The following is a 22,544-nucleotide window of genomic DNA, read 5'->3' on the forward strand; positions in this document are numbered from 1 at the left end:
GCAGGAATCATTTGCTTTGCCACCTTTCTTCAGCATTCAACCGTGTCACATTCAGCTGAGCATTAATTAAGTTGTTTTTTTTTTTTTTTAACATCAGTGATAGTAAGAAGACCCAAATGGAAGAAATGAATGAACTTAAATAGCCGTATTTGATTTTTAGGGATGCAAAACCTCCTTAGCTTGGGAATAGAATGGAAAATTTATAGATTTACCACTTATGTTAACACCATGGCTGGCTAATAAAGAATATATTAATAACATATTTTTGTAGTATTTTCAGGTATAGAAATGTTTGAGGTTATCATAATTGATTTTTAAAAAATTAAAGTCACTGCACAAACAAGAGAAGTGCTTACCTAGAAAGTCTAGTAAAGTTAATTAATGTTATTGGATGTTAGATATAAGCTTAGATTAGATTTGGCCTATAAATACATATAATTCCTTATTTAATACTGAAGTGGTATTTCACATAGTATATACCATGTTCTGTCTCCTACATTTAATCTCTAGGGTTTTGGGTTTTTTTTGGCATAGCGATATATACTTTTTCTATTGTACAAAATGAAAAGCACAACTTTTATAACACTTCAATACTCTAAAACATGTATGATTTCATCAGTGTGGATTCTCCCTATACCCATGTAGTAGATTATAGCCTCTCTGTCCCCGTACATTGAGAAAGAATGTCAAGCATTGATTAGTGTGCTGGGCTTGGAGTTCAGAATACCTAGAAATAAATCTCAGAGCCTCGGTTTCCTCCTCCATAAAATGGTGATTCATCCATTTATTCATCAAGCTTTTATTAAATGCTTACTATGTGCTAGACTCTATACTAGGTGGTAGACTTACAAAGACAAAAATTTCAAAATCCTTGCCCTCAAGGAGTCTACTCATTGTCTATATCTTACATGGCTGTTGTGAGGTTCAAGGAGGGGTGTACACATATATATATATATATATATGTGTGTGTGTGTGTGTGTTTTATGTATGTGTGTATGTTACATGTGGGGATGTGTATATATGTGTCGATATGCAAAATCAAACATAACTGATATTTATGAAGTGTTTATATTTACATATTTATCATACATATTTTACATATGAATTAGATGTTATATTCATATGAACACATACATGTGTGCATGTATACATCACTTTCTGAATATCAGCTCTGTTTATTTTTATGCCTTAGGCCATGATTTGATGTGTTTCATCACTACAGTGAATTATTAGGAACTCGTTGTTATTATTATCATTATTTAGGAAATTCTTATACTTTAGAATGTGATTTGATGTATGGGTATAGTCATTCTTCATGCAAGTAAGCACTTAGTTTACCTGAGCTGATCCTCCCATGACAGACATAGTCTATCACCTGGTCTGTATCCAAAGCCTCTCTAGCTTAATAGAACTTGTCAGAACTTATGATCTGCCAGCAAAACCTTTCAGAACCCAAGGTCATCATGAATACTGGGTTCAACAAAAGGGGTTTTATGTATGTAATGAGAAAAAGAGAAGAAGCAAAGGAGCCAAGGGACCACTACTCAGAGGATGGAATGATGGACAAAGGGATGATGAGACATCAGGGTAAAATTGTAGTGTACAAACTTTGATAAACTGAATCTTAATTATGGCAAAGATGGATTTTTTTGTTTAAAAATACAATTGTAGAATGGGCCTCCTGTTTTATTGGGGAGAGGAACTATTGACAGTTTTTCTATTTGTTTTTTAAGTTTCTCTTATCCCTTTCAAGCCTTGACTGTGAAAACCTTTTTTATTAAGGGTTTTTATTATTGGGAACTACATGTTTATCTGCTTTCTTTTAGATATAATTAATTTTCCTCAGAACTTTTTCATTAAACTTGAATGACAGCAGGAGTTAAGGCACAATACCAACCACATTCAGGCATCTATTTTATGCACTGTTCCTCCTAAGGGATGAATGTGTGCTTATTTTAAGCCTGTCCACATCATGATAGCCACTTGCTACTACATGATGTGCTTATGGGTATAAGTATCAGAAACATCTCACCTTACCTGTACTGTATGCACAGAGATTCAGATTTTGCCTGGCTAGGTTAACAGTTGGGAAAGCAGTAGGGTACCTCTCAGCAGATAGCTTTGCTTTTCCCAGCTTCTTTTTATTTTCTACTTATCTTTTTCTTATATGTTATTTAATTTTGCATTTAAATGACAAAACCTTTAAAAGAGAAAATATCTTATGTATATCTACCAAACTAGATACTATAAAAAGTGACACCTAAAATATTGGAAGAGAAATAGAAGGGAACAGGAGACCAAATTGAAGAAAGGATATTGTGATAAGACCAGTGGCTTCAGATGTCATTCCACAAGTGTACAAAGTATGGATGATAAGCCAGTTGAATGAGAAATACAAGGAGCAAATTTGACCTCATAGATAGATCTTTCATTTGATGGGATGGGACTCATCACTGAAAAATGGTTCTGGAAGTGTATATCCCATTCAAAAGAAGCAGAGTAGTCAAGGTATGTGATGGTGGTAGAAGTAGAACTGTAGATTAAGAAATATACTCTGAGGAAATTCAGGAATCAGGGCTAAGGGACTGTGGTAGAGAAATTTTGGGTGATGATCAATATATTGAGAAAAAAGCAGTGTTGTCATGGTGTTATACTACCGACTACCTGAACTGAAGGAAAGAGTTCAGGGACAGATCAAAAAGATCACAGAAACAAGAGGTAACTGGGAATGGGAATTAGTACATCCTTAGATTAATTTATGATAATTTCATTCTTCTAAAGATTGCTTTAGTAACAGGGATAACTACTTATTCTAGAATTATTCTGATGAACAAGTATGAACTATTTGCTGAAACAGAAACAATGTGAACCTTGTGGAGAAGTGATTACTCCATTTTAAAATTTTATAGAGGAGAAGACACTGAATATAATCTAACATACTCCCTAGATAAGCAATAATTGAGTGCAAAAGGTTAAAAGAAAAGAGAGGTTGGATCCCTTGGGCAAAAATTCTTCAGGGGAAGTAACCTCCAGAAGAATGAGAAGCTCTTGAGTAGAAACTGAAGATGTTGATAGAAATAATTTCAATGAGAAAGAAAAGGGAGAGACATCCAAAGAGACCAGGGAACAGGGAACTTTTTGAATAACTTAAATTTTTAAAAGAAATACATGGAGGACTGAAGAAAGAGAAAAGTAATGCAGGATAAATACAAGAGTGTCAAAATCTTTTCAGAATAGTACCAGGAATACAGAAACTCAGGAGGAGCTAAGGCTAATCATGAATGTGGGGTACAATAAAACGGATTTTTTAATATATGATGAGAAAAAGAAGTGAAGGAAGCAAAGGACTACTCAGAGGATGGAATGATAAAAAGGGATAATGGAGAATAGGAAGAATTGCACAACTTTTAATTCTGCTCGTGTTTTCTCTCTTAAAGAGAATGCTCTTCTGACTAGAAAGGACATATTAACTATAAACATACTTAATAGAGTTGTAATTCAAATAAGGGGGTCTATGATAAACAATATCTACCTGGTCTCAATAAGTTTGCATCATCAGGTCCAGATGAATTACATTCCAAGTAACTGAAAGAATGGGCAGTTCATAGCTTTAGGTCATTTATCTTGATTTGACTTCCTGGCAAAATTCTAGAACATATCATTAAAAACATATGAATAGGGGGCATCTAGGTGGCGCAGTGGATAGAGCACTGGCCCTGGAGTCAGGAGGACCTGAGTTCAAATCCGGCCTCAGACACTTAACACTTACTAGCTGTGTGACCCTGGGCAAAGTCACTTAACCCCAATTGCCTCACTAAAAAAAACAAAACAAAACAAAACAAAACAAAACGTATGAATAATGTACCTAAAAAGTAAAGAATCGATCAATGAGAGCCAGCATTGGTTTCATCAAGTACAACGCAAACCAGATAACCTTTTCCTTTTTTGATAGGGTCATTAGCCTGATAGATCAAGTGAATGGTATAGACATAAGTTTACCTAGATTCCAGCAAATCATTTAATTCTATATACCTTATTTTCACACTTTTCATCTTAGCTTTATGCCTTTCACGCTATTTTTGTGGACAAGATGGAGATGTGAATAAGACAATGATAAAATTAGTTGAATTCAGAACTGGTTAAATAATGTAATGATTGGAATGATGCCACCTGCTGGAGACTTACTGTAGAAAAGCTCCGCCATGAAAGGAAGGTCTTTGAGGGCAAGACCATGCATCTTTTCTTTGGCGTCAGGAAGTAACATTTGCTGGTGGGAGGAGGAAGGGGGAGCTGGGCGCTCTGTCTCGCTCTCTTTCCTTTGGACTCTGGTGGAGAGCGGAGCTAGAAATGTGCTCTCCCTTTAATAGAGAGATGAATGTAGGCCTTTCTCTCTCTCTTTACCAAATTCTTATTCTCCTTAATAAATGCTTAAAAGCCTAACTCTTGCTAAAGCTTATAATTTATTGGTGACCACTCATTAGATATTTTAGACAGACTAGCTAGAATTTTAGCCCTTAACAATAATTTGGATCTAAAGAATCCTCATTAATGGGCTGATGTTGACTTGGAGGGTGGTCTATTATAGTGGAGGACTTGAGATCTTTCTTTGATCCTGTTTTGTTCAATAATTTTAATCAGTGATTAGATGAAGCTATAGATGGCTCATCTCACAGGTTTAGCAAATGACCAGATGATACAGAGTTGAAAAGGATATCAAACATTTTGAATAATAGGACCCCAAAAGATCTTGTCAGACAAAACCAATGAGCCAGGCAAATATGGAATCACAGAATTTAATACTGTATCATAAATTTGGTGCTGGAAGTGACTTTGAGGACTACCTTACTGGAGTACCATTTCATTTTATAGGTGAGACATTAAAGCAAATGCCATGATAAACAATGATTCAAGGTAATTCTGTGTTTTATTTGAGAGTGTATACACACACACACACACACACACACACACACACACACACACACATATATGTGGTAGTATTTGATTGCAGAAATCTGTTAACTGTTTGCCAACTGCATTAGCTACATCAGTGAAGCTAATAGGCTTTTTCAGGTCCTGGGTTTAACAAGGAGATTTAATGATCTGGGAATATTAACTTGGTAATGGTTTAAAACTACTCTTTGCTTGGGTCAACTATACAAAGATAAAGATATCTCTATCTACCTAATCTTTCCTCTGCTTCACTTGGTTATGTTTAGATTCTTATCTTTGTTTAGATTGTTATATCCTGTTGTTAAACCCAGGACCTGAAAAAGCCCATTAGTTTCAATGATGTAGCTAATGCTCTGCTTCTTCCCTTTAGTCATGCCTCTTTCCAGGTATCATACTTTTCTGGTTAGGTGGCATGCGGTTTGTTTTTCCTTAGGATATTTTCCCTTGATTAATACTCTCATGAAAGGTATATCTTTTTTGTTCAGTGTTCAGCATTAACATTCCTGTTCTTTATTCATAGGAGAGTCAGAATTGAGAGAGGTTTACAGTATTTGGATTTAATACAGTTTTCAGCAGCCTGATAAACTTTGCAATAATTTGCAATCCCAGTGGAAAGTTGGCACTAAAGGTGAACTTTAGAATCTACTTCCCCAGCTCTGGCTTTTTCAGTCAGGTACCCTGGCAACCACCTCATCTTGTGTGTGCACCATGCATGAAAATGGGATGTTTACTCTAGCAAAAGATAACAGAGAAGGAGAAATCCCCTTTGCTCTTTGTTTGAAGTGTAAGACCTTGGGAATGTGAGGAGGCCACTTCCTTTCTGTCAACATGTCCCTTGAGTTTCTAAAGGCCACTTTTTCTAGTAGCAAGGACAAATGGTAATAAAAATGCTTAAGTGTTTCCTCCAAGCATTTCCACAAGCATTCCTTGTGCTGGAGAAAAAGCAGCTTTTTTTTTTTTATTTTTAAACTTCAGCTGATGAGCCTTTCATTTTATTCTATTTTATTTCTGCTCAATTCCCCCGCCCCCTTCCTTGCTGGCTGGGGAAACCTGCCCTTCAATAGTTTTGGAATTAGAAAACCAGAGATGCTGATTCAGCCTGGGTGGGGTAGTAAAAAAAATTTGTCATGAGTCTGCATGTGTAATACCCTGAGGATATCTCCTTTATATATGTGTGTGTGTGTGTGTGTGTGTGTATTTTGGGAGTTTTCTTATACATATGTCCTCCCCACCCCCTAAGGCTTGTATGATATCATACATATATGTAGCTTAAAAGATTTTAGGCTATATAAAAAAATCTGCTTTAGAGTTAATGTTTTAAAAACTAAATGAAGGCTCTTTGAGACTAAGTTGTAGTAAACAAATGAGTGAGAAATGGATTCTTTAATATGGTAGAAAATGTATAGTTTGACAGTAGTTCAGAATTTTAAAATGTCACATGTAAAGTGAACCTGCATCAAGGTGAATATTTTCAAGCATTTGAAATCTGTAGCTAAAGAGTATTTTATATCAGATGATAATCTATACTTTAAAGAGTTCTGGTCCCTAGAATGGGATGGGGTGAAGTAATGAGAAAGTTTCCAGGGATTCAGATTTTGTTTTGGTTTTAAAAGCCAGTTTTGGATTACTTAATGGTCATGAGTTAACCAGTTACTGGAATCCATAGCTAATTAGAAATCTCATTTTAGCTGTCTGTTTTAGCTCCCTTACATACGAAGATCAAAGTTACTTGTTTCTAACTTAAACAGGAGAGAAAAATGACCAGAAAGTTCTCAACATAAAGGTAGCTTTGACTTAGTCTGGAGAAATTGTAGCATCTGGCCTAGTTGAGTGGCCCAGTGGCAGTGAGCCTAGCTTCTTAAACTAGGGGTCTTGACCCCATATGGGATCACATAACTGAATATGGGGTCACAAAAAGTTTGGCAACAGTAAAAGGTTATATATACCTATTTTATATCCATATATACCCTGGGTCATGTAAAAATTTTTCAGGTAAAAAGGGGGTCACGAGTGGAAAATGTTTAAGAACCCCTGGCCTTGAAGACTTGCTTTCCCTCCTTTTTTCCTTCCCTTCCTCCTTTCCCTGGGGCTATAACTCCATGTTGACCGGAAGAGATCTAGGATTACAAGTCAAATCATTGGATGTTAGCTTTAATGTTTGATGGGAACCTGGAGGTCATCTTACATTTCCCTCATTTTATTGATAAGGAAACTGAGGCCCTAAGAGGTGAATTGCCTCACTTACCATCACACAGTTAGTAAATATAAGAAGGAAGAGAGTAAGAATTAGAAGTTGGATTTTGTGACAAAACCCAGAAGGCTTTCCTCTTTACTAGTACTAAAAACTGTTGTTAGTAAGGAAGATGGGGAGAAAAGTATAACAGAATACTCTCCCCCATTCATTGTCTATTCCAGCCAAGGTAGCCTACTTCCCCTTTCCTGTATATAACATTCCATCTTCTTGCTCTCACTTCTGGCCCTTTGCATAGACTGCCCCTCCTTACCTGACCTCTGCCTCTTAAGAAGCCTTAGTTTCTTTAAAGACTCAGCTCAAGTACCACTGGCAACAAGAGACCTTTCTTGAGTCCCCCAGTGGTTTATGTTGCTCAATCTCATGAAAATTACTTCGCATTTATTTTGCATAGTTTGGATTTTTAAAAAATTATTTGTTATTCCCCTTGTACTAATCCCCAAACCCATTCAAATTCAAAACTCTTAAGGTCATGGAGTATTTCTTTTCTATTTTTTCCCCTTCCTTCCTTCCTTCCTTCCTTCCTTCCTTCCTTCCTTCCTTCCTTCCTTCCTTCCTTCCTTCCTTCCTTCCTTCCTTCCTTCCTTCCTTCCTTCCTTCCTTCCTTCTTTCCTTCCTTCCTTCCTTCCTTCCTTCCTTCCTTCCTTCCTTCCTTCCTTCCTTCCTTCCTTTCTTCTTTCTTTCTTTTTGGTCAGGACAAGTTCAGCCTGGGAATTGTAGAGTGAGCTTAGGAAGGAACTTTTTATTAATCAATCAATCAGCAAATACTTAATAATTGCCAGTTATGTACTAGACACTGTAAGCTGCTAGAAGTACAAGTATAATGAATGATACAATCCCTACTCAAAAGGAATTTGTATTCCAATGAGGAAACAAGTGTGTGTACACACACACACACTCTCAAACACACATGAGATAGCTAGGTGGCGCACAATGGGTAGAGTGCTTGCAGGAAGAGCTGACTTCCTGAATTTAAATCTGGCCTCAAACACTAGCTATGTGACCCTGGACAAGTTACTTAACCCTGTTTGCCTCAGTTTGTTTACCTGCAAAATGAGCTGAAGAAGGAAGTGAAAAACCATTCTAGTATCTGTGCCAAGAGAACCCCAGACGGGGTTACATAGAGTGGGATGCAACTGAAACAATTAAACAGCAACATATACAGAATAAATATAAAGGAAAGGAATATCATGTAAGTCATTTGAAAGAGGGGGCACTAGCAGGTGAGAAGACCAGGAAAAGCTTCCTATAGAATATGTGCTTGAGCAGCACTTTGAAAGAAAAGAGGGATTCTGTCAGGCAGGGGTAAGGAAGGAATATATTCCAGATGTGAGGGACGGCCAGTGCCCAGGACATACAGATAGGAGAATGGAGTGCAGTGTATAAGGAACAAAGAGACCAATTTAGCTGGATTTCAGTATTCAAGAGGAAAGTAATATCCAATGAAGCTGAAAATAAAGTTTGGGACTAGGTTGTAAAGTACAGTAAAAGCTAAGAGGAAATGGGAAACCATTGGATAGGGGAGTGACATATTAAGATATATGCTGTGGGGAAAATCCTTTTTGTAGCACTATGGAGAATGAATTGAGGTGGGGGGAGACTGGAGGCAGAGAGACCAGTAAGGAGGAAATTACAGTAATCTGCGTGGAAACTGAGGAAGAGCCTAGTTGTGCTAGCTCTGTGAATAGAGAGAAGGGATTGCATATGAGAGATGTAAAGGTGAAAACAGCAAGATTTGGCAACTCATTAGATATGTGAAGTGACAGAGTGAAGGGTTGAGGATAACACTAAGTTTATGAACCTGGAAAACTGGAAGATTAGGAGTGCTGGAAACCAAAGGAGGGAAGTTTGGAAGATGAATGGGTTTGGGAAGTGAATTATGTTTAGACATCTGGAGTTTGAAATATCTCCAGCATATGCACTTTGGAATGTCTATTAAGCTATTATTGGTGTTGCAGGATTAAAAGTCAAAGGAAAGAGTGGAGCCAGGTATCTGTTATCTCTATAGAAATGATAAATCAGTGGGAGCTGATGAAATCACTAAGGGACCACTGGAAAGAAAAAAGAGAATCCACTGAGTGGCTTGGAACCCACTCCTATTGTAGGACAGAGTGGAATCCACTTGAAATTTTTTTAAAAAGATATGTATTTATGTTTATATATTAACATATTTATATAGTTAATTATGTGTATATATGTGTGTATATATATATATTAATATCTCATTATACAGGATGCTTAGATTATTAGTACAAGGCATAAGGTTTCAGAACTCACATAAGTGAGCTAGCCATGGGAACCCATCCACATTATGTTATATTGTTTTGATGGTAAATACCTTCAGAGTTACAAGTAACTATTATACATGGATACTTTATCCTGGAGACTACCCCTACAATAATCAGTCCATGAATAATTTAAATTGGGGGTATGAGATTATTCTAGCAAAATTTAATCTTAATGAATTCTTTCTGGTTCCTAGTTATCACCTCTTCCCTTCTAAGTATTCATCAATCAAAAACAAACAAAAAACTTCAGGGCAGCTAGATGGTGAAGTGGATAAAGCACCGGCCCTGGATTCACAGGACCTGAGTTCAAATCCGGCCTCAGACACTTGACACTCATTAGCTGTGTGACCCTGGGCAAGTCACTTAACCCTCATTGCCCTGCAAAAAACAACAGTGTTCATCAATCATCTGCCCAATAATCTTTTTTAAAATGTTGTTGGGGGCAGCTAGGTGGCGCAGTGGATAAAGCACTGGCCCTGGATTCAGGAGTACCTGAGTTCAAATCCGGCCTCAGACACTTGACACTTACTAGCTGTGTGACCCTGGGCAAGTCACTTAACCCCCATTGCCCCGCAAAAAAAAAAAAAAGTTGTTGAAGAGTGATATCAAATTGATAGGTTTGAATTTTGAGAATCTCTCCCCTTTATTTTCTCTTATAATGCATCATTAGACTCTTTTAAGTAAACTTCAGAAAGTCATGTGCCAGCAAATTGTCTTTAACAGAACTCAGTCGATGTAATGGTAGAAGTGGTTTTTCTCCTGTGATAGTCTTTGAGTATCATTTTTATATAAACAATTTTCTGGGCTTTATTGTTTAAGCAATGTCAGAGGTATCAACTTCACGTTCATTATGTTTCACCTAACGCAGCTTGTGTGTATAAATCTTTATTTGTATTTATTTTACATTTCCTTCTTACTTCTTATTGTATTCATACATACACAATGAAAAGGGATCTTCTTCATCTGTCATCTGAATATTTATGTTCAGAATGCAGATATGACTATCATCTTTGCACAGTCTCAGTCTGTCACACATGAGGAAAAGAGAGCACAAATTTGAATATGAATTTCAGTACGAATTGTTGGGGAAGTACAACATACATTATTTTAGTAGAGAAATAGTAAATCATTCTAGAATACCTGATCTTCTTGCATATTACAGGTCTTTTCACCTAAAGAGACTGTTTTGATATAAGTATTGTATTTGTCTTATTAAAAGTAAGATTTTAAAGTTCAGCATCAATAATTTATCTTCAAGAGATTGTTTTATTATTACTAAAATTATGATTTGCTCATTGGGGTTTTGTTGTTCAGTTTTGTCCAATTCTTCATGTCTCCATTCGGGGTTTTCTTGGCAAAGATAAAGAAGTGATTTTTCATTTTCCTTCTCCAGTCCATTTTACAGATGAGGAAACTGAGGCAAGCAGGGTTAAGTGACTTGCTCAGGGTCACACAGCTAGGAAGTATCTGAGGCTGTATATGAACTCAGGTCTTCCTGACTCCAGTGCCAGTGCTCTATCCACTACACCACCTAGCTGCCCTAATGGGGTTTTAAAGAGCTCATGCAATCCTGATTCTTCTATGAGTTATCTCTGTTGGACTACATACCTCACCTCAGTTGCACATGCTTCCTCCCTCTCAATAGAAGAGCTCTTGTAATCCCACTTCCTTTTTAAGTCTTCACTGATGGTGTTCATTCCTTCAGTCACTTAACATCTTATTCTAGGTACAACTTCTACCTTCTATCAGAAAAAATAAAACCTTTAGATAGTTTATTTACTTTATGACTATAATTTAGAAATCCAGAATCAGAAAAAATTTTTAAACTTTTTATTGAGCAGCCAGGTGGTACAGTGGAAAGAGTGCTGAACCTAGACTTAAATTCAAATCAAACATGATGTGTTGACTCAAATCAAGCCATTTTACCTCTGCCTCAATTTTTCTCATCTGTTAAATAGGGATAATAACAGCAACTAACACCTAGGGTTGTTGGAAGGATATAATGAGATATTTGTGATCTGCTTTGCAAACTTTAAAAGTGGTATATAAATGTTAGCTATTATTATTATTAGCGTTATTAATCTTATGACTCTGTCCAGTAGGATAGATTAGGTTTTTTTTCCTCCTGGGGCAATGAGGGTTAAGTGACTTGCCCAGGGTCACACAGCTAGGAAGTGTCAAGTGTCTGAGGCAGCATTTGAACTCAGGTCCTCCTGAATCCAGGGTCGGTGCTTTGTCTGCTGCTCCCAATGATTAGTTCTTTTTTTTTTTTTTTAATTTTTTTGATGATTAGTTTTGTTTTTTTTTAGTGAGGCAATTGGGGTTAAGTGACTTGCCCAGGGTCACACAGCTAGTTAAGTATTAAGTGTCTGAGGCTGGATTTGAACTCAGATACTCCTGACTCCAGGGCCGGTGCTCTATCCACTGTGCCATCTAGCTGCCCCTTGATGATTAGTTCTTAATGAATTATTTTTCATGATCAGACAATTATCTCCAAACTTAAAATTCTACTTTTCATTTATAATATGAAAATCCTTTCTGTGGCTATAGGCACATTTACAGCACTTCTGTCAGGCTCATAGGCAATTTTTTTTTTAGTATATTGAATTTGGTGTTTATTATTTGGGAGCAGTATGTTAATTAGCTTATTATTAGTCAGGGATAGCAGAAAGATTAGAGTCATAGTAGTTGACCTTGAAAATGCAAATGAATGGCTCATAATCACCTTTTGTTATTATTTGGGTTGATTTTATCTTTAATTGGCAATGCAAATTTTTTTTATTAAAATTTAGAATAGTGAACCTTGGCCTCCTATTTCCCTCATTATTTTCAGAATATTAAATAAAATGCAGGAATTCTGGGAGAGCTCTTGGGAAAGAAAAATGTGGGATTTCTTCCTGTCCTTCTCTGACAGATTTTGGCCTCACAAGCCTTATTTCAGACAAAATAATTTTTCCATCAGTGGCATGTGTGTCTACTTTTGGAATCTAGGGACTTATTCCTCTGGTAGCAACAACACATAGAACTGACTCTGGAGATTGTATCTGAGCAGAATATTTGAGAAGACATTTGTGTTGGATAGAGAAATGTCAGAGCAGGACAGGGTGAAAGCTTTCCATTAAGCTTTGGTTTGAGGTATTCAGCTTGGGCATCTTTTCAACTCTAGCTTCATTGGATTCCTGCCTTTTCCACCTCCCTCAATAGTATGATTTTTTGCTGTTGTTTGTTTTTTTAGGTTTGCTCACCTAAATGATTTTCTGGACCAGTGGGGGGACGATGACTTTATCTTTTTCAAGGGCAGGTTCTCTCCTCTATTCTCTTCCCCTTCCCAAGGATGAAGAGAAATGTAGTTGGACTTCTTAGCTCGATTCAGTACCTTCCAGGGAGTGTCAGTGGAATGGCAGGGAATTTTGTTGTAATAGTTTGAACTATGGCTCTCTGTAAAAACAAGTTAAAGAACGAAAAGATTTATGAAGTCAGTTCTTATTTCCTTAAGGCAGAGAAGTGGTCTGCCTCCCTATCCTCTCTCTCCTTCCATGTGCCCTAGGGTTTTGTCCTTGTCTGATTTTGAAGAGATCTGTTTACAGTTCACCTCCCTATAAAATAAAATGAATGTACATCTTTGACAAGTCATTTAACCTCTTGGGGTCTCCATTTCTTTATCTGTGATATAAAGATGGCAAATTACAGGGTTTCCAAGGTCCCTTACAACTCTTACATTCTGTAATTATGACATTCACGGAGTCAAACTATTTTAACTGTAATCATTTGTGAACTGCCTAATGTGAGGAAAGTACTTTACCTGATCTTATTAGATAATAGACTATGGGAACTCTACATTGCAATGTACTGCAAAAAAAAAATAATAATGTCACCACATGTCCCTAATTGTAAAAATTTAACACACAGCTATTTGAAAATGAACGAAGAATAAATAAATTTGAATGAATCTTTGTTTTGATGCAACAAGTATTGATTAAGCACCTGTTCTGTTCAAGGCAATGGACTAGGAGCTCCAGATATGGAGACAAAATGAAAACAATTCCTGCCCTCAAGGAACTTACATTTTACTGGGGGAATAAATATGATGGATACAGACAGAAGTAAATAAAAGATTATTGAAGAGGGAGAGTGTATCAACAACTGGGTATTATGGGGAATGTCTTAGAGAAAGTGGAACATGGACTGAGCCTTGAGAGACAATGAGACTTCTAAGAGGTCGGATAAGGAAGGAGAGCATTTGCAGGCTTGGGTGTGTCCTTTCACATATGACTGGCAACAGAAGATAGAATGCCAAGTTTGACTGTAGCATAGGTGAATTAAACCGGAACTGGACAGTGGAGGGCTGAGGAGTGTGTCTTTTATGCTAATGGCAATAGGAAACCACTAAAGGGACGGATGATCCAACCTTTGCATTAGGGATATTATTTTGACAACTCTGGAGGATTGATGGTTTGGAAACTAAGTGACCAGAGCATTATGAAGCTCAGGCAACAGGTGGTGTTGACTGCTAAAGCGAAGAGAAAGGAAACAGATTCTAGAGATCTCAGGAGGTAGAATGAGGAAAACTTGACTGGATCCAGGGAAGGGGGAAGGAAGAGTCAGGATTAATTCTTGAGGTTATGAACCTAAGTGAATAAGAGTTTTGTGGTGACCTCAACAGATAGAAGAAAGTTGGGAAGAGGGATGTGTTCAGGAGGAAAGATATTCAATTCTTTTTTAGACATGTCAAGATGTCAGGAGTACATGGAGGTATCCCACATTAATAACTACCTATTGGACCATACGTGTGTGAGTACAGAGAACAAGCAAAGAGAACATTCATCAGTGAAACTTAATAGTGATTTCTAATAGGTTCATAATAATTTCTAATAATTCCATAAGTCTGTCATTTCCTATGACTGTATACATTTCTAAACATTGGCCTACATATTTAACATATACAATGTAAATGCATATATGTCAATTTGGGAATCTTGTTCATAAAGATAACTGGATACAGGGAAAGGGCTTAGAAAAAGAAGAAGGTTAGAGAACAGACCTTAAGGAACACTCATGCTAAGGGGTTGGGAGAGATGGATCATGAATCAGCAAAGGAGACTAAGAAGTGGTGGTCATGTTGGTAATGACTCATGTGGTCTATTGAGACCTCTCTGCTAAAAGCCCAGCAGCTGATCAATTCTTTTTAAATGGTTCATTATAAACAATTATTGAATTCCAGTTTGGTCAATTAAACTTATTTTATTTACATGAAGTTCCTTTTTTTTTTTTTTTGTAAGTGGTCACATAAGTAGTAGGAGAATGTGAGAAGAGGGTCAGGGAAGCCAAGGGAGGAGAGAATATTCAAGAGGAGGTATAGTAAATAGTGCCCAAAATTGAATATTGATGGTGGCACTCTGCTAATCACTGTGAAGACAAAGAAAAGTGAAAGCATGGCCTCTGCCTTCAAATAACTAAAATTCTAATAGGAAGTTTAGCTTGAAAAGGAGGAGAAAGCTACCAGGTATGAATGGATCAAGTGAGAATTTTTCAAGATCAGAGGGACATGGACATGTTTGTAGATAGCAGGTAAGGAGTCAGTAGATAGGGAAAGACTGAAGGGAAAGTTGGGATGGTGGTGAGGTCAGTCTGATGGAGAAGACTTGTGGGGTTAGAAGCCAAGGTTCACATAGATCACACGAAGGGCCACCTCTTCATAAGAGGCAAGTGGAGGAGGAGATAATGGAGAAAAGATGACTTGAGTGATTTGAGATGATGAGAGAAGGGGGTGCTCTCAGCAAAATTCAGTGAAGTATGAAGTGAGATCTCAGCTGAGAGGGTGAAGAGGGGACCTAGGGATGGGATGCTTGAAGGGTTGGGGGTCAAAAAAGTTTTGGAATATCTATGGTGAGTGAGATAGTGACTTGGATGGTAAATGGAGTGATGTCCTTGTTGCAGTGAAGGTCCAGTTGAGATTTTGTAATATGTCATTGTGGTAGATCTAGTCAGCAGAGTTGCATGATTTATCCCCCCAGCTTTGTTCAGCTGCAGGAGTGAAGGGGGAATATGGTGGAAATAATCCAGAGTTGGGGGCTGACAAAGTATGATCAGTGATATAAGTGAATAAGAGGGCAAGAGATTTGAGAGTAGAGCTTAGTGGTCTTGCTTTCTTAAAGTTTTGGGTGAGAGGGCAATTCAAAAGTTTTAAAAAAAAGTGCCTTGTATCTAAAACAACTCAAAAGCAAAACAGAAATAAGTTATTCCCATGTGAATTTATAAGGTCAAGAAGAATAGTTTGTGATTTTTTGTGTCACTAATTAATTTGTTCATTATTAAAACCAGGAATGTTCAGATGAAGAGAGTCATTAATATTCTTTACAACTTATCTTTGTTCCTACTTTTATGTTGTATATGAAGGCAGATTTCTCTCATGTGAAATATTTCACCGGTGCTTTTACTGGATTTAGAGGTTGTTAAAGAAAATGTCATTGCAGCTCAGGGAACAACTCGAGAGCTGTCTGTCCTAGACTGTCTGACCCTGACTAGCTTATTCCTTGTAGTTTTAAATCTTCCTATGTGAAGGCTATGACGGGGGGAGGGGGAGGATAGTTAGTTAGTTTTGATGAATTTAAATATTGTTAATCTTCCCAGGCACTGGGCTTGAACAGAAGCATTCTGTAGAGTGGTTGGATTGTCATCTGTCAACATCATTAGCTGTAAATAATGACTAAAAACATGAAATGGGTGTTAATATTTATTAAGGCTATTTTTCACTAATATGACACTATATACATTTACATGATTAGAAAGGGTAAAATCATTGCTCAAGCAGCTTATTTCTTTTTGGGCCATGATTTGAAGTCGGTATATTTTTCTACAGAATTTATTTCCCCCCCCCCCCCCCGCCCCCACACACTAAGACTACATACAGTGGATCGCTTAGGCCTTGTTACAAAAGCAATATTCCTCCCTAAATGGCCTGAGATTTACCAATAAAAATTCCAATATATTCATGTCCACTTCTTAATATGCTTTGGCATTTAGTGTATAGTAGTTCAAAGCATGATATCAAATCTAGGAATAGGTTATTTATTTTTTATTACTTCTTTCCTCCTTTGTTCTCAGCCATATTCAGCTCCCAATGTTACTCCACAGAATCTCTGTTCTAACTTGTTTTAAATTGTCCAAGGTTTCCTTGCTGCTTCACCTTGACCACATTGCCACTTTAAGATGCCACCACTTGAATAAGTCCTTTTACCTTTCTCTTTAAAATATTAAAAGACTATCCAGTACTTGCTTCGGCAGCACATATACTAAAATTGGAACGATACAGAGATTAGCATGGCCCCTGCGCAAGGATGACACGCAAATTCGCAAAGTGTTCCATATTTAAAAAAAAAAAGACTGCCCAACTGATTTTTCCCCATCTCCTACTCCATGAACTGAAACGATAACCTTTGAAGAAGCTAAGTGCTCTGACACAGGTTTCCCAGCTATTTGTAGCTTGGGCCCTATATTGATCCAAGTATAGTCTCTCCCAATATAATGTAAGATTCTTGAGGTCAAAGACCATTTTTGTTTTATCCTTGTATCCCTGACACCTAATAGTGCATTGGCACATATAACATTTTAAAAAATTTTACATAACATATTTCTAATAAATTTGGATTGAATTGGATTGAGCATCCTAAGAGACTTCAAATAGTACTTTACTTAGTTTGTCAGATGGTGTACATGAGATTATTTCCATGATTTGCTTCATAAATTAGGTTTACTTAATTTTTTTAATCCAGTGCCCAGCACAGTACCTGACATATAGTAGGCACTTAATATATGCTGATTGATTTATATACATTTGTCTCTTATTAGCATAATGTTTCTTATAACTGGTTCTTATTATGCTTGGTGAGGATTGTTTCACCTCAACTAGAGTAGCCAATGTTGGGGTGGTGGGTCCCCTGAAGTCCTCCCATTCCTACCTTAACTTCCTCCAGGTCTAGATATTCTCCCTGGGGCAGAAAAGATAGGATCTCATCAGTGGTTTCAACTTGTGGTCCCTTACTTTTGTGAGTTCTGACTTCTTTGACTTAGTAGTTGGGATGGAGTTTCCAGACAAGCACTGTCACCACGTTCTCTTACCCCTCAGACCAGTGCAGAAGAAAGGAGGGAAATGTAGCAAAAATAGTCAGTAGAAAAGATAACCTTGGTGTAGTCATGTGGATAGAAGTGTTGCCAATCCCGACCATAAAAATGGATCTTGAATGTCCTAAGGATTTGGATAGGCAATGGCACAGGGGATTATTCTATTAGCATATTTCATATTCCTTATACCAGGTAATGTACCTATATTGTTCTGCTAGTATTATCTCATTCTTTCTCCAGTGACAAAGTATAATGACCATAATTTAGTACAAAGCAGCTAACTTTGGCTGAGGTTGGGTTTTTGGGGGATTTTTTGTTTTGTTTTTGGTCTCATTTCCCTTAAACTTGCTTCAAAATCTGATTTTTCAAATTGCTATTGCTCTCAAACAAAGAGAAATCGTGTACTATTCTGTCAAACAATTTAGAGTAAAAATGAAAGATGAGAGTGATGTGATCTCCAAAAGGTATAATTTTAGTTCCATTACTTGGTGTCAACAAATAGTTTTAAATAGTTGGGATCTTTGCATCCTGATCTAATACTGTACTGGATCTTGAGGAGTCTACCATCTTGCTTTTAAGCAGAACTGTATCATCAGAAGTAGGTGGGAATCTGCTGATTCTCTTGACAAGATTCCACAACACCCCTCAGTAAATCATTCTAGTGTTTAACAACCTTCAGTGTCAGGGAATTATTTATGCATAACACCTAAATTCCTCATGCTGCTATTTTAAGCCTGTTTCTTCTTGTTCTGTCCTCAGTGGAAAAGTATAACAGCTGGTTACCGTCCGCTCCATAAGAGACAGTCATATAACTGGAAAAGTGTTATTCAGTTTCTCCTTCTGCACTTCTTTTCCCTCTTGTATCTTTGGCTAAACAACTCATTTCTTGAAGCTTTCTTTCTAACCAGCATAGTTTTCTTTAATCTGTGGAGAACCAAACCAGCAAAGGTTTGATCAGCCCTGAATATGTCATATTTGCAATAGCACTTATTTCCAATATAAGGGCCAAGGGGCTACAGAAGGAGTCCAAGTCCATCAAATATTGTCTTTTGATCTTTCTTTCAGACAAAATCCAGTAGAGATTGTATTTGCCACCTGTAGGCTAAAGTGTGAAGCAATGTTTTTATTATTTCATTAATGTATGTAGTTGTTAACACGTAAAATACAGATTATGTAATTATTAGTAAAATAAAAATTCATTTAAAAGTATTACAGAATTCATAGTAGGCTTTTTGCTAAAAATAAATAAATAAAGTCACCTAAAAAACTGTTGAAAAAAATACACGATAAAAAAGACATGGAGGGGCAGCTTGGTGGCGCAGTGCATAAAGCACTGGCCTTGGATTCAGGAGGACCTGAGTTCAAATCTGGCCTCAGACACTTGACACTTACTAGCTGTGTGACCCTGGGCAAGTCACTTAACCCTCATTGTCCCACAAAACAAACAAACAAAAAGAAATTCTTGGGAATATAGATTTAGAGCTGAGAAGGAACTTGGAAGGCCATAGAATTCAACACCCTCATTATAGAGATAAAGAAAGCAATATACAGAGAACAAATGATTTCCCAAGGTCACATATTTAATAAGTGTTTGAAGCAGAATTTAAATGCAGGTCTTTCTTACTCCCAAGACCAATGCTCTGTCAAGTATCCTGTGCTTTAGTTTGTGTGAAGATGAACTAAATGGTTTAAATAATTACATACTTAACATAAGTCTAGAGGATGAAGTATATGCCCCAAATACTTATATTATTAATAGAAGTTTAGTATCCAGAAGAAGATGATAGCTTCCCTGTAAATGTTACTCTGTTTAACTCTCAGTATCATATTTTAAGAAGTTTATTGACAAGTTAGCATGGTACCAGAAGGTACTAGTTGGGATGGTCGAGGGTCTAGAAGACATTGTCATATATGTTATTTTTAAAGTAAAAGTGAATTTATTTTATTTTCAAATCGTTTTGCAATACTTCTTAATTTAAAGCACCTTGAATTATCAGATCCAGGCATTAGCACTGTAATTAAAAAAATACATTGATATACCTTGGTTTTAAATTATTTTTACTTTCAAGTAAATCCCTCTGTCCTCCACTATACAGAGAGCCATTCTTTTTAACAAAGAATAATAAAAAGTTCAATAAAACTAACCAATACATCAATGGAATTTGACAGTATAATATATTCAGTGTTACACATTCATAGGGAGTCTCCTATCCCCCATCTCTGCAAAGGGGAGTTTAAAGGGATAGTAATAAGCATGTATTAAGAGCCTACTATGTGCCAGACACTTTATAAATATGATCACATCAGGGCAGCTAGGTGGCTCAGTGGATAAGGCACCAGCCCTGGATTCAGGAGGACCTGAGTTCAAATCCAGCCTCAGACACTTTGACACTTGACACTTACTAGCTGTGTGACCCTAGGCAGTCACTTAACCCTCATTGCCCACCCCCCAAAAAACCAATATGATCACATCTATCATTAAAATCCTTGGGGGGGGGTAGGTGCTATTGTTATTCCCATTTTACAGTTGTGGAAACTGAGGCAGACAGGTTAAGGGACTTTATGCAGGGTTATGCAACTAGTTAAATGTCTGAGGCCAGATTTGAACTCAGGTCCTTCTGATTCTAAACCCAACACTCTATCCACTACAGTCACCCAATTGCCTCTGGAAATTAGAGAAATTTTCTCTCCTCTAATTATAGAACATTTAACTATCATTTTTGTCCTTTTCATCTACATTGTTATATTCCTTGGGTATATTATTTTCCTGGTTCTGCTTATTTCACCCATTCTTCACATTCAACATTTGTGATGGTACAGTGATATTCCATTATGTTTACATACTACAGTTTTTTTTGCCATCCCCCCATTAAGTGGCACAGTAGATAGATCTCTGGGCCTGGAATCAGGAAGACCCAAGTTCAGATGTGGCCTCAGACACTTAACTAGTTTTGTGACCCTGCACAAAGTCCCCTAACGTCTGTCTGTCTCAGTTTCCACAACTGTAAATTGGGAATAATAATAGTATCTAACTCCTAGGGTTGTTGTGAGACTCTCAAACAAGATAATATTTATAGAAAGCTCCTATAGAAAAAGCTCTTCCTTTTGGTTGTAAGTAAGAGCTTTCTTGTTCTTTTGGGGTATATGCAGTATGTCAGATAGTTGAAGGAATAAGGGATACCTGTAACCGGATGAAAAGAAAACTTGGATGATTCAAAGTTGGTTTTAAATATTGGTAGGGATATCTTGCAAAAGAAGGATTTCGTTTTATTGTATGTGTTTTCAGAAGAAAGAATAAGGACTGTTTTTGGAAATGAGAGGTAAACATTGCAGTTCAGTATAAATGTAGAGAGGGATGAATTAGCCAATAGGTTCATCTCAGTACTTATCACTTTAGTGTGATGCAGCACCCCCACTACCCCTGGTGAGGAACAAAGGGACCACTCAGGATTTTCTGTGTCATACCAAAGTGACAAAGCCTTTCAGAGCTGAGCCACCTGGCAGCAACCTCAGGCTTCCTCATCTCCCCAGTGGACCCAAGCAATGAGTTATGAACTATCTGGTGTCTCCAGAAGTTTCTAGAGGAATTCCAGCTGCATATTCAATGGGATGACCCCAGTAGGTCATTTCAGCTTTAGCTACCTAGGGAAGAATTTTCTGGTTAACTCGGAGTTTTAAAAATGTGAGTGTGTTTGTTCTAAATGTGTGCTACCCTTCTTCCCCTTCCCTCCAAATTTTCAAGTAATGGCCTGCCTTGGAGATAAAGAACAATTTGCACACTTTATGATATGAGCATCTGGTTCGATTTTATTCATCACCGATGCTTGTATGGCCTACTTAGTGAGCTAGCACACATTGAAAGACCTAGACTTATTTGTTCATTTTCCCAGAGACAATAAGCATAACATAAAACACCCAGCAGAACATGAACATACCTTCTCATCCGTTTTTCCTCATCCCTCTTTTTCTTTTTGTCTCAGCCTTGGACAAATCCCGTTTTTATGCATGATCAAATGAAGTTTCCAATTAATTAGTGGACTTTGGCTATATGATTCTTAAGATTAAGCTTTCCTGTAAACAGGTGGGCAATGCAAACACTGTGTGTAAACTTCCAGTTTATCTTTTACCTCTGGTTCATCCTGCTCAAGATTCCTATCCACTATCCCACCCCTGGCAGTTTATAACCCTAATCTCCTTTCAATACTGACAACCCCCTTATTTGTTCATGAGAATGTTTATCCCATTCTAAGAGAATGGGCTGCCTTTTTAGGTAGTAAATTCCTTGTCCCTGGAAGTATTCAATCAGAGGGTGAATATTGCCAAAGTAATTGGCAGTTTTTCATCATAAGATTATATATTTAAAAGTAGTAGTTTTCAATATTCAAGGCTTCTCATTTAATTGATTTGTTACTTTAACTATGTAATGAATACCTAAATTTTCTACCTGTGTTATCAACTCAGTTATGTGGAAACAAATCAGTTCAATTACCCCCCCCCCAAAAAAAAATTTTTTTTAAAGTACTTAACTAAGTAAAGACACTGTGGGCTATTTATATGGAATTAAGAGAAAAGAACAAATTGCTGCCATCATTGAGCTAGAAGGGGTTTCAGGAACCTTAGAGGTTATATACTTGTTGTTCAGTTGTCTTTCAGTCATGTCTGACTCTTGTGACACCATTGGGGTTTTCTTGGCAAAGATACTGAAGTGGTTTGCCATTTCCTTCTCCAGCTCATTTTATACATGAGAAACTGAGGCAAACGAGGTTAAGTGACTTGCCCGAGGTCACACAGATAGTGTCTGAGGCCAGATTTAAACTCAGGAAGATGAGTCATCCTGACTTTAGGCCCAGCACACTATCCACTTCACCACCCAGCTGCCCAGAGGTCACACAGCTCAATCCCTTTATTTTATAGAGGAAGAAAATGAAGCTTAT

At 37.2% G+C, this 22,544-nt stretch overlaps 1 protein-coding gene and 1 non-coding gene across 2 annotated transcripts in view; both read left to right on the top strand.

The window, feature by feature from the left end:
* Nucleotides 1–22,544, top strand: part of DMD (dystrophin) — a 2,325,391-nt gene that overhangs the window by 2,236,633 nt on the left and 66,214 nt on the right.
* On the top strand, nucleotides 16,758–16,861 carry LOC122752176. Its single transcript, XR_006355970.1, has one exon. It is a non-coding gene; the product is annotated as a U6 spliceosomal RNA (small nuclear RNA).

The sequence above is a fragment of the Dromiciops gliroides genome, chromosome 3, assembly GCF_019393635.1.
Source record: "Dromiciops gliroides isolate mDroGli1 chromosome 3, mDroGli1.pri, whole genome shotgun sequence".
Taxonomy (NCBI): Eukaryota; Metazoa; Chordata; class Mammalia; order Microbiotheria; family Microbiotheriidae; genus Dromiciops; species Dromiciops gliroides.